Source organism: Ambystoma mexicanum, chromosome 9, assembly GCF_040938575.1.
Source record: "Ambystoma mexicanum isolate Mex_15411 chromosome 9, UKY_AmexF1_1, whole genome shotgun sequence".
Taxonomy (NCBI): domain Eukaryota; kingdom Metazoa; phylum Chordata; class Amphibia; order Caudata; family Ambystomatidae; genus Ambystoma; species Ambystoma mexicanum.
The window spans coordinates 188460345-188471008 of NC_090931.1; the positions used below are offsets into that span (position 1 = coordinate 188460345).

Here is a 10664-nt window from a genome sequence, read left to right on the forward strand (position 1 = left end):
ACCCTACTGTTATCTCCCATATATGGTGCTAATGCTATCCCTGGAGAGACCAAGCGGACGAGAAGGTCTGACATGTCCGCTGCCCTAGAGGGGCTTGGGCCTGTTCAGTGTGCTGCGTGCAGAGTGAAGCAGAAGGAAGATCTGAGGCCTAAATGTATGAGAGAGAGCTTAATGTAGTATACCGTAGCATAGCTATAGCATAACCATCCGGCATAACCTAGCATAGCTTAACAATCTTGCATAACATAACATAGCATTGCATAACAATCCTGCATAACATAGCATAGCCTAACAATGCTGCCACGTCCCTATTTTCTTCCGTATTCAAAGTGGAGACAAGCCGAGGTATAATAGCATTCTCCTCTCTTCGTCTGAGCCAACTTCCAGGTTGATGGAATTACACAGGCAACCTTTTTCTGCACAAGAATAAAACCCTCCAGAGAAGACATTGTAAATATTTAAGAATTCAACATTGTCTTATGCTCTCTCAAATCTGCATTCATATGTTCATAAAGACGCGCCAGAGAATTCAAAACAAAATTTAGTACCGATAAGAACCTAGGCCACAAATTCGTTGAGTGCTGGGGAGAGTAAATAAATTGCCTGGATGATAAAGGCATTGGTATGAATAAACCAAATCCCTGTTATTAACATGATTAACATCCTGAAATAGAAATGGGACTCTATAGAGTCACGGGTATGCGGGAGTGTAGGTTCTGCATGAAGTCATGGAATACCATTTCTATTATTCGCCACGGGAGAATGACTTGATAACATTTTTCTAATCTCCGACTGGTAGATCTCTCTCTGCTCTCGAAAATTTGTATCCGTAAGTGCTATTGAGCTTGAGAGAGAAACTGTTGTTGGGGGAACGCTGAGGCGGAAGGAGCAAGCAATGTTGTGGTGGTTTCTTGCATTTTCAATTGACTTCAAGAAATCTGTAATTTTTGGGGGGAGCGTGGTCTAAGGGAGTAGGATCCAGAGCAGCCCACGGTAAAATTGATTGATTAGATGTGGGGTTGATCGCCAGGGTTTGTTCATTGGGGGACACCAGTGATGTAGTCGCCCCTGCTTTCCTATGTAGTTCATACATAAAACTATGTGCAAAGGTTGAAGCAGCGAAGTAGAAAGCTTGACCAATACTCACTCCGCAAACTGCCCAGGCAACCGCTCAATGGCTCCAAACGGCTTATAACTGCACTTTCCTTGCAGCACTTCATGTGTGCGCTTTGCGCGACACGCGTTTTTCATATCCCCCACCATCTCCGGCACGGAAAGCTGTGTACTCCAGTAACAGGTGAGATGGAAGCCTTCCATGCACCAGCACTCTTCCTCCGCTCACAGGTGCACTTTCCTTGTGGCACTTCGGCTATGAACTGCACACATGGGAATGGGAAATCATCACATGTAGAGGAGAAAGGAGAAAGGGGAGCGCAGCTGCCATGGGGACAAGAAGAGAATTCTGACATGGGGAGAAAGGTGAATGAGAAAATCAGCACACACAAGAACGAAATGAGAAAGGGAACTGGATCATACAGGGGAAAAAAAGGGGGAATGTGAAATACACCTCACGGAGGATGAAGAGAACAAGGAAACAGCAGAAAAGGAAAATGAAAGAAAGGGAATCTGCAGGGAACGAAATGAGCATTGAACTGCAGCACATACTGGCCAGGTGAAGAAAAAAGAACTGGTGAAGAAAAAAGAACTGCAGTACACCATGGAAAGATATGAGAAATAGAAGTGCAGCACACAGTGGACAGATATGAGAATTGGAGTTGCAGCACACAGTGCGAAGAAGTGGAAATGGAAACTGCACCAGGCGGGGAAAGTAGAGAGAAAGTGAACTGCAGGGCACTCTGGAAAGAATAGAAACAATGATCTGCAGCGCACTTGGGCCAGGGAAAGGTAAAGGAAGCGCAACACAAATAAGGAAATGAAGGAGGTGGGAACTTGAGCATAATGGGACAAGAAAGGAGAAAGGGGAACGCACCACCCACAGGAAAGAAAGGACACTGAGAACTGCAGCACACAGTGAAAAACAAATGAGACTAGAAACTGCAGCCCAAAGGGGAAAAGGGAGACGCAGAACTGCAGCACAGAGGGGGAAAAGAGGAGCATCGGAACTGCAGCACAGAGGGGAAAAGAGGAGCTCTGGAACTGCAGCACTCCAGGAAAAAGAACGATGACTAGGAAATGCAGCACACACTCGAGAACAGGAGGCTTGGCATTGCAAAACACTGAAGAAAAGAAAAAAGAACGGAAACTGCAGTATACGACAGAAAGAAAGAAAGGAGCTAGCAACTGCAGCACAGAGGGGAAAATAGGATACTCGGAACTGCAGCACTCCTTGGAAAAGGAGACTTGGAACTGCAATACACAGAATAAAAGAAAAACAACAGAAACGACAGCACACAGGAAATAGAAAGAAGACTGGAACTTCAGCATTATGGGGAAAGTAACTCGTGGGGAGAAAGTGAATTAGGATATCAGCAAAATGGGAAAGAAAGGGGGCAGGGAACTGTTGCATATTGGGAAAGAAAGGAGAATGGGAATCACCTGGCGTAGAGGAAGAAAAGAGAAAGGAAACTGCAGCACACGAAAAAGGGGGAACTGTGGCACTCGAGAGAAAGACACCAGAAATAAACTGCCGCACACAAGCGCCACATTAAGAGAAAAGGAACTGCAGTACACAGTGGAAAGAAATGAGAATGGGAACTGCATCACATGGGGGAATGAGCAGAGAAAGTGAAGAACAGTACGAATTAGAAAGAAAAGAAATGGGGAGACGAAGACACTTGGGTCAGGAACGACAAAAGGAACCGCAGCACACAAAGAGAAAGGGATGGGGGTGGCAATAGAAACTGTGGCACACAAGAGCAATAGAGAAGTCCAAGGACTGCAGCACACATTGGAAAAAAAGAGAAGAGACAGACATCGTAGAAGAAAGTAGCCTGGAAACCGCAGCACACACGAGAAATAGAGGAGTCCAAGGACCGCAGCACACATAGGAAAAAGAGACAGACATCGTAGAAGAAAGTAGCCTGGAAACCGCAGCACACAAGAGAAATAGAGGAGTCCAATGACTGCAGCACACATAGGAAAATAAGAGAAGAGACAGACATCGTAGAAGAAAGTAGCCTGGAAACTGCAGCACACAGAGGGAAGGAAATGAGATTAGGATCTGCAGCATTCAGGGGAAACAAGAGAGACTAGAAACTTCTGCATGCTTCGGAAAAGAAAGCAGACTAGGAACTAGAGCACACGGGAAAGAAAGGAGAATAGGAACTGCAGCACACAGGGGGAAATGAAAAGAGACTAGAAACTGCAGCACTCAGGGGGACAAACAGACTACAAACGTGTGCACACTTGGGAAAAGAAAGGACACTAGGAACTGCAGCACACTGGGAAAAGAAAGGATACTAGGAACTGCAGCACACTGGGCAAAGAAAAGAGACTAGGAACCGCAGCACACAGAAGGGAATGAAAAGAGACTAGAAAATTGAGCACTCAGGGAAAACAGACTAGAAACGTGTGCACACTTGGGAAAAGAAAGGAAACTAGGAACTGCAGCACACTGGGCAAAGAAAAGAGACTAGGAACCGCAGCACACAGAAGGGAATGAAAAGAGACTAGAAAATTGAGCACTCAGGGAAAACAGACTAGAAACGTGTGCACACTTGGGAAAAGAAAGGAAACTAGGAACTGCAGCACACTGGGAAAAGAAAAGAGACTAGGAACTGCAGCAGTTAGGAGGAAAGAAAAGAGACTAGAAACCTCTAAACTAGGAACTGCAGCACATATTGGAAAGAAAGAAAAGAGACACACATGGGAAAAGAAGAAAAGACTGGAAACTACAGCACACAGTGTAAAGGAAATGCGACTAGGAAGTGCAGCACTCTGGGGAAAAAAAGAGACGAGAAACTTCCAAACACTTGGGATAAGCAAGGAGGCTAGGAACTGCAGCACACAGGGGACATGAAAGGAGACTGGGAACTGCAGGGTACATGGAAAAGAACATTGAATTGGCACTGCTTCACAGGTGGCAAGAAAGGAGAAAGGAAAATGTTACATAAAGTAATAAAGAAAGGTGAATGTGAAATACATTACACAGAGAACAAAGAGAGAAAGGAAAATGCAGTAGATGAAAAAAGGGCAACTGCAGCACTCAAAAGAAAGAAAAGAGAATGGGCACTGCAGCACACAAGGTGCAAATGAAGAGAAAGGGGAGTTCAGCACACAGCGGAAAGAAAAGAAATGGAGAGCCGCAGATATTTGGGCCAGGGAAGAGAAAAAGAACTGCAGTATGCAGTGAGAAAGTTAGGTTGGATGGGAACTGAAACATTAAAGGAAAAAGAAAGGAGACCAAGAACTGCAGCACACAGTGGAAAAAAGAAATGAGACTAGAAAGTGAAGCACACAGGGGAACCGAAAGGAGACTGGGAACTGTTGCACACAGGGGAAAAGAAATGAGACTAGAAAGTGAAGCACACAGGAGAAACGACAGAAGACTAGGAACAGCAGCAAACAGGAGAATTGAAAGGACACTAGGAACTGCAATGCACAGGGGAACAGAAAGGAGACTAGGATCTGCAGCAAACAGGAGAACCGAAAGGAGACTAGGAACTGCTGCACACAGGGAAACAGAAAGCAGATGGGAACTGCAGCAAACAGGGGAACAGAAAGGAGACTAGGAATGAAGTATACAGGGGAAACGACAGAAGACTAGGAACAGCAGCAAACAGGAGAATCGAAAAGAGACTAGGAACTGCTGCACACAGGGGAACAGAAAGGAGACTACGAACTGCAGCAAACAGGGGAAAAGGAAGGATACTAGGAAATGAAGTACACAGGAGAAACCAAAGGAGACTAGGAACTGCAGCACACATAGGAAAGGAAAGAAGACTCAAAACTGCAGCCGACAGAGAAAAAGAAAGGAGACTAGGAACTGCAGCAAACAGGAGAACCAAAAGGAGACTGTGAACTGCTGCACACAGGGGAACAGAAAGGAGACTACGAACTGCAGCAAACAGGGGAAAAAGTAGGAGACTAGGAAATGAAGCACACAGGAGAAACTAAAGGAGACTAGAAACTGGAGCTCACATAGGAAAGGAAAGCCGACTCAAAACTGCAGCCGACAGAGGAAAAGAAAGGCGACTAGGAACTGCAGCAAACAGGGGAACAGAAAGCAGTCTAGGAATTGCTTCACGCATGGGAACAGAGCAAGACTACGAACTACAGCACACAGGGGAAAAGAAAGAAGACTGGAAATTGCAGCACACAGGTAGGAAATCTGTACAAAAGGAAAAGAAAGGAAGAGTGGAAATAAATATCACAGAGGAAAGAAAGGGGAATTGGAACTGAAGATCACATGGGGAACACAATAATGTTGGGGAAGCCGGTAGAAAGGGAAAGGAAAAGAGAATGGGAACTCCAGCAACCAAGGAACTGAAAGGGAAATGTGAACTGCAGCACACATGGGAAAGGCATGAGAGTAGAAACTGCACCACACATGGTGAAAGAAAGGAACATGTGAACTGCAGCACACAGTGGGAAAGGCATGAGAGTAGACACTGCACCACACATGGTGAAAGAAAGGAACATGTGAACTGCAGCACACAGTGGGAAAGGCATGAGAGTAGAAACTGAACCACACAAGGTGAAAGAAAGGAACATGTGAACAGCAGCACACAGGGGGAAAGAAAGGAACATGTGAACTGCATCACACAGGGGGAAAGAAAGGAATTGTGAACTGCAGCACACGGGAGATGAATGGAGACTGAGAACTGTAACACATGGTAATAAAAAGGAGAGTAAACACTGCAACACATGGTGAAAGAAAGGAACATGTGAACTGCAGCAAAAAGGGGGAAAGCACAGAGACTGGAAACTGCAGCACAGATGGCTAAAGAAAGGAACATGTGAACTGCAGCACACGGGGGAAGAAAGGAATTGAGAACTGCAGCACACAGGGAGAATGAATGGAGACTGAGAACTGTAACACATGGTAAAAAAAGAGAGTAGACTCTGCAGAAAGGATGGCTAAAGAAAGGCACAAAGGGGGAAAGCACAGAGACTGGAAACTTCAGCACAGATGGCTAAAGAAAGGTACATGGGAACTGCTGCACAAAAGGGGAAAGAAAGGAATTGAGAACTGCAGCACCCAGGGTGAATGAAAGGAGAGTAGACACTGCAGCACACAAGGTGAAAGATTGAAACATGTGACCGCAGCACACAGGGGGAAAAAAGGAGGCTGGAAACTGCAGCACACATGGTGAAAGAAAGGAACGTGTGAACTGCAACACATATGGTCAAAGAAAGGACATGTGTGTACTGCAGCACAGAGGGAAATAGAGGAGACTAAGAACTGTAGCACACATGGTAAAAGGAAGGAAGATGTGAATTGCAGCTCCGGGGGGGGGGACTGGAAACTGCAGCACACATGATGAAAGAAAGGAACGTGTGAACTGCAACACATATGGTCAAAGAAAGGACATGTGTGTACTGCAGCACAGAGGGAAATAGAGGAGACTAAGAACTGTAGCACACATGGTAAAAGGAAGGAAGATGTGAATTGCAGCTCCCAGGGGGAAAGAAAGGAACATGTGAACTGCAGGACACAGGGAGAAAGAAAGGAACGTGTGAACTGCAGGACACAGGGAGAAAGAAAGGAACGTGTGAACTGCAGGACACAGGGGGAAAGAAAGGAACATGTGAACTGCAGGACACAGGGGGAAAGAAAGGAACGTGTAAACTGCAGGACACAGGGGGAAAGAAAGGAACATGTGAACTGCAGGACAGAGGGGGAAAGAAATGTACATATGAACTGCGGCACACATGGTGAAAGAACGCAACATATGAACTGCAACACACATGATGAAAGAAAGGAACATGTCACCTGCAGCACACAGGGGGAAAGAAAGGAGACCGGAAATTGCAGCACAACGCGGTGGGAACTCAGTGCACATGAGAGACGAACAAGGGGAGAAAGGGGTTATCAGGTCACAGGGAAACAAAATGCAGCACACAGGGACCAGGGAAGAGAAAAGGAACTGCATCCCACGGGGGGCATAAAGGTAAAGAGCACGTGCAGTGCACACAGGGGAAACATGAGATGCACAACACAGAGGGAAGAAAAGCAAAAAGAGAAAGGGGTGCCGGTTGCACACACTGACTAGGGAAGAGAAAAGTAGCTCCAGGCGGGAAGCATGAAAACCAGAGGGGGTGAAGGGGTCTTCTTGCCTAAGAGACGAATGCAGGGTTGAGAGTCTCTCTCGTGGATTCTTTTCTCAACTTCTGTCCCAACAACACAGGAAGGGGCAGCTGTAGACATGGGAAGTCTGTGCAGTCAACTGGGGCCCTGTGCCGATGGGGGCCCTGCATACAGCAACTGGACATGGAATACTGACTGAGTTCAAGAGACTATTCTAATGGGGTGGCTTCTCGGCTCAGCAGGAGGGGGCCTTCTTCCACCCCCACCCTGCCCCTGTGAAGCCCTGCAGACTCTGTTTGAATGGTCTAAAATCCTGGCTCCACCACTTAACCAAATTGTGCGATTGTAAGGGCAACATCCTGGCCACCTAACTTTCTGGGATCCAGTTACTTTCTTCCTTGCATTTTAGAGTTTTCTTTTGTGCCAGGGGGACGTCTACTGAAGCCCTCCTGCCCCAGCAAACCTTTTTCTGATTCACCAGAATAGGGGTGTTCTATAAACATCCCATTTGGGTATATCACCCGACAAATGTGTTCTGGAGTAGGCTGGTGGCAGCTGTAATTTATTGGCTTCACGGGTGGTGTAGACATGTTTACCTCACTGGTAGACCAATGCATCAATTTGGTAGCCTCTGGGGTACTAATGCAGTTTGTTGTATGCCCTGATCCTGTCTTTTTGTTTTATGCCATCCGCTGTCTATGTGAACCACAAGACAGTCCTAAAATACCAATTGTACTGATGCAGGCTCATTTTAAGCCCAGAGCTGCAAACCCGGTTGTGGTTTAAACTGGTGTTGATTGGTGTAATGGTGTTATTTAGGGCCAGACTGTTTGGCAGGCTGCCAACATCTTGTGTGCTGCTCTGTGGTGGGATTTTAAGCTAGCTCTGGGGGATGTGTTCTTGTGTGAGACCCTGTGCATGCCTTTGACCTGGATTGCTGAAGGGCTGCTGCTGAAGATGGGCTGCTGCTGGAGGGTTGCTGCTGGAGGGATGTTGCTGAAGATGGGTTGCTGCTGGAGGGTTGCTGCTGGAGGGCTGCTGCTGAAGATGGGCTGCTGCTGGAGGTTGCTGCTGGAGGGCTGCTGCTGAAGATTGGCTGCTTCTGGAGGGTTGCTGCTGGAGGAATGCTGCTGAAGATGGGTTGCTTCTGGAGGGTTGCTGCTGGAGGTCTGCTGCTGAAGATGGGCTGCTGCTGAAGGATTGCTGCTGGAGGGCTGCTGCTGAAGATGGGTTGCTTCTGGAGGGCTGCTGCTGGAGGGCTGCTGCTGAAGATGGGCTGCTGCTGGAGGGTTGCTGCTGGAGGGCTGCTGCTGAAGATTTGCTGCTTCTGGTGGGTTGCTGCTGGAGGGCTGCTGCTGAAGATGGGTTGCTGCTGGAGGGTTGCTGCTGGAGGGCTGCTGCTGAAGATGGGCTGCTGCTGGAGGGTTGCTGCTGGAGGGCTGCTGCTGAAGATTGGCTGCTTCTGGTGGGTTGCTGCTGGAGGGCTGCTGCTGAAGATGGGTTGCTTCTGGAGGGTTGCTGCTGGAGGTCTGCTGCTGAAGATGGGCTGCTGCTGGAGGGATGCTGCTGGAGGGCTGCTGCTGAAGATGGGCTGCTGCTGGAGGGATGCTACTGGAGGGCTGCTGCTGAAGATGGGCTGCTGCTGGAGGGATGCTGCTGGAGCGCTGCTGCTGAAGATGGGCTGCTTCTGGAGGGGTGCTGCTGGAGGGCTGCTGCTGAAGATGGGCTGCTTCTGGAGGGTTGCTGCTGGAGGGCTGCTGCTGAAGATTGTCTGCTGCTGGAGGGTTGCTGCTGGAGGGCTGCTGCTGAAGATGGGCTGCTGCTGGAGGTTGCTGCTGGAGGGCTGCTGCTGGGGACCTGATGTGTCCATACTGGCTGGACCCTGGTTCCTTTCTCCAGGCTTCCGGTTTCTTCTCGGCTAAGGGACCCCCATCCTGGGCTTTTCCTTCACTTCCCCCAGTCCTCCTCCCTGGCTGGACTGCCTGTTCTGTGTTGCTGCTGTTTCCTGGGCCTTTGGGGTGTCATTTCTCTGTACCAAGCACTTTGAGGTGGAAAGACTCCCTGCTCCAAACAATGGGTATATTGCTGTCACCCTACCGCACCCGTGCCTCGGGACGGCCTGAGTCACTGCATGTTGCCTACATGTATACATAGTAAAGAGTGGTTATATGTTTTAGTATATCAGTGTAGTTTCTTCCCGTGTGCGACCTACTGGCTCTAACGGGACTTATCTGTCCATCCCCTCTTATGAGTGCAGCCTGTTTGCCCTGCTGCGCCACCCATTCGAAGACTTTTGTTCTAACTTGGCGGCCACACTGGGCCTCATTAAGACGATGGCGGTGCAGTAAAAAAGTGTCGGAAAAGTAGTAATAATTCTGCTACTGCCACTTTACAGATGCATCATTGGGAGGTCAGGCCGAGGACATCTTCAGTAGAAAGCCGGAGGTAAATCTTCCATCTTACCACCCAAAATCGTCAGAGTGACTGCAGAGGAATTACCGCACCTGCTAATTCTGGAAAATTCTCCCTGGAGCCATATGGACTCCTAAAATGGGAAAAAAACATCACCGTGCCACCACTCACAATCCTGTGGTAAATCCACGGGAATGACTGGCGGCTAGGTTAACAGATTTTAATAGTAAGTTAGTGGATTTACCGCCAAACTCGTACCGCCCAGTTTATATTCCATTCAGACTGTGGGAAAAAAAGAACAGAGTTACTGGTACAACTGCATGCCAGTGCGCCTTATCTGCAAACATTCAGAGTCAGTAAAAGGAATTAATTCTGCGCTGGACGCGTTGTTTCAGCGACCTGATTGGCTCAGCGCCCTTCCCCGGGTGCGAATGGTGCTAACGGCCCCGATAGGTCAGCATTGCCTAGAGAGGTGTTTGTGTTGTGTGTCATTCCTGGTTGCTCAATAAGTGACTAAACTGCAAGTTAGAGTTTAATTGTGTTTGCAAAACTGGCATACAATTTCCAATGAAGAGCACACTACACATGTGTACAGGCCGTAAGGGCACACAGGAATTCTTCAGTTTTGCTTGTGCCAGGTGAGATGTGTCAGAATCATCGCCTCCTGACTTCCACTCGTCCCCCCAGAATTCTAGCTTCTCCTACACCCCTGGCTTACAGCACACCTCCACCAGGGATGCCAGTGGGTGCAGGGCGATTGCGCTCTGCACGGGTCGGCCTCAGAAGCGGTGTTTGATGTCCCATGCAGTGAGTAAACAGAAGGAACTGTGTCAATAGCCAGAGTGCAGGGGGTGTGAGAGGTCCCAGCAGGATGCTGGGGGTGAGGGACACTCTCTGGAGCTGTATTAGTGGTGCAGAGCCGCAGGAGTCGCTGCCAGGGACTGCGGGTGCTGCAGGCTCCTTGACTGGTGAGTAGGAACGTGTCCCGATGATGAGTAGGAGCGTTCGCAGTGGTTGGAGAAGGAGGACTGAAGGAACCTCG

At 48.3% G+C, this 10664-nt stretch overlaps 1 protein-coding gene across 1 annotated transcript in view; it reads left to right on the forward strand.

The window, feature by feature from the left end:
• Positions 1-10556: 10556 nt before the first annotated feature.
• The window catches only part of SMIM35 (small integral membrane protein 35), a 138043-nt gene continuing 137935 nt past the window's right edge, over positions 10557-10664 (forward strand). The window contains exon 1 of the mRNA XM_069614457.1: positions 10557-10664. This exon is cut by the window's right edge and continues 42 nt beyond it. The gene's annotated coding sequence lies outside the window, so the exon portion shown is untranslated.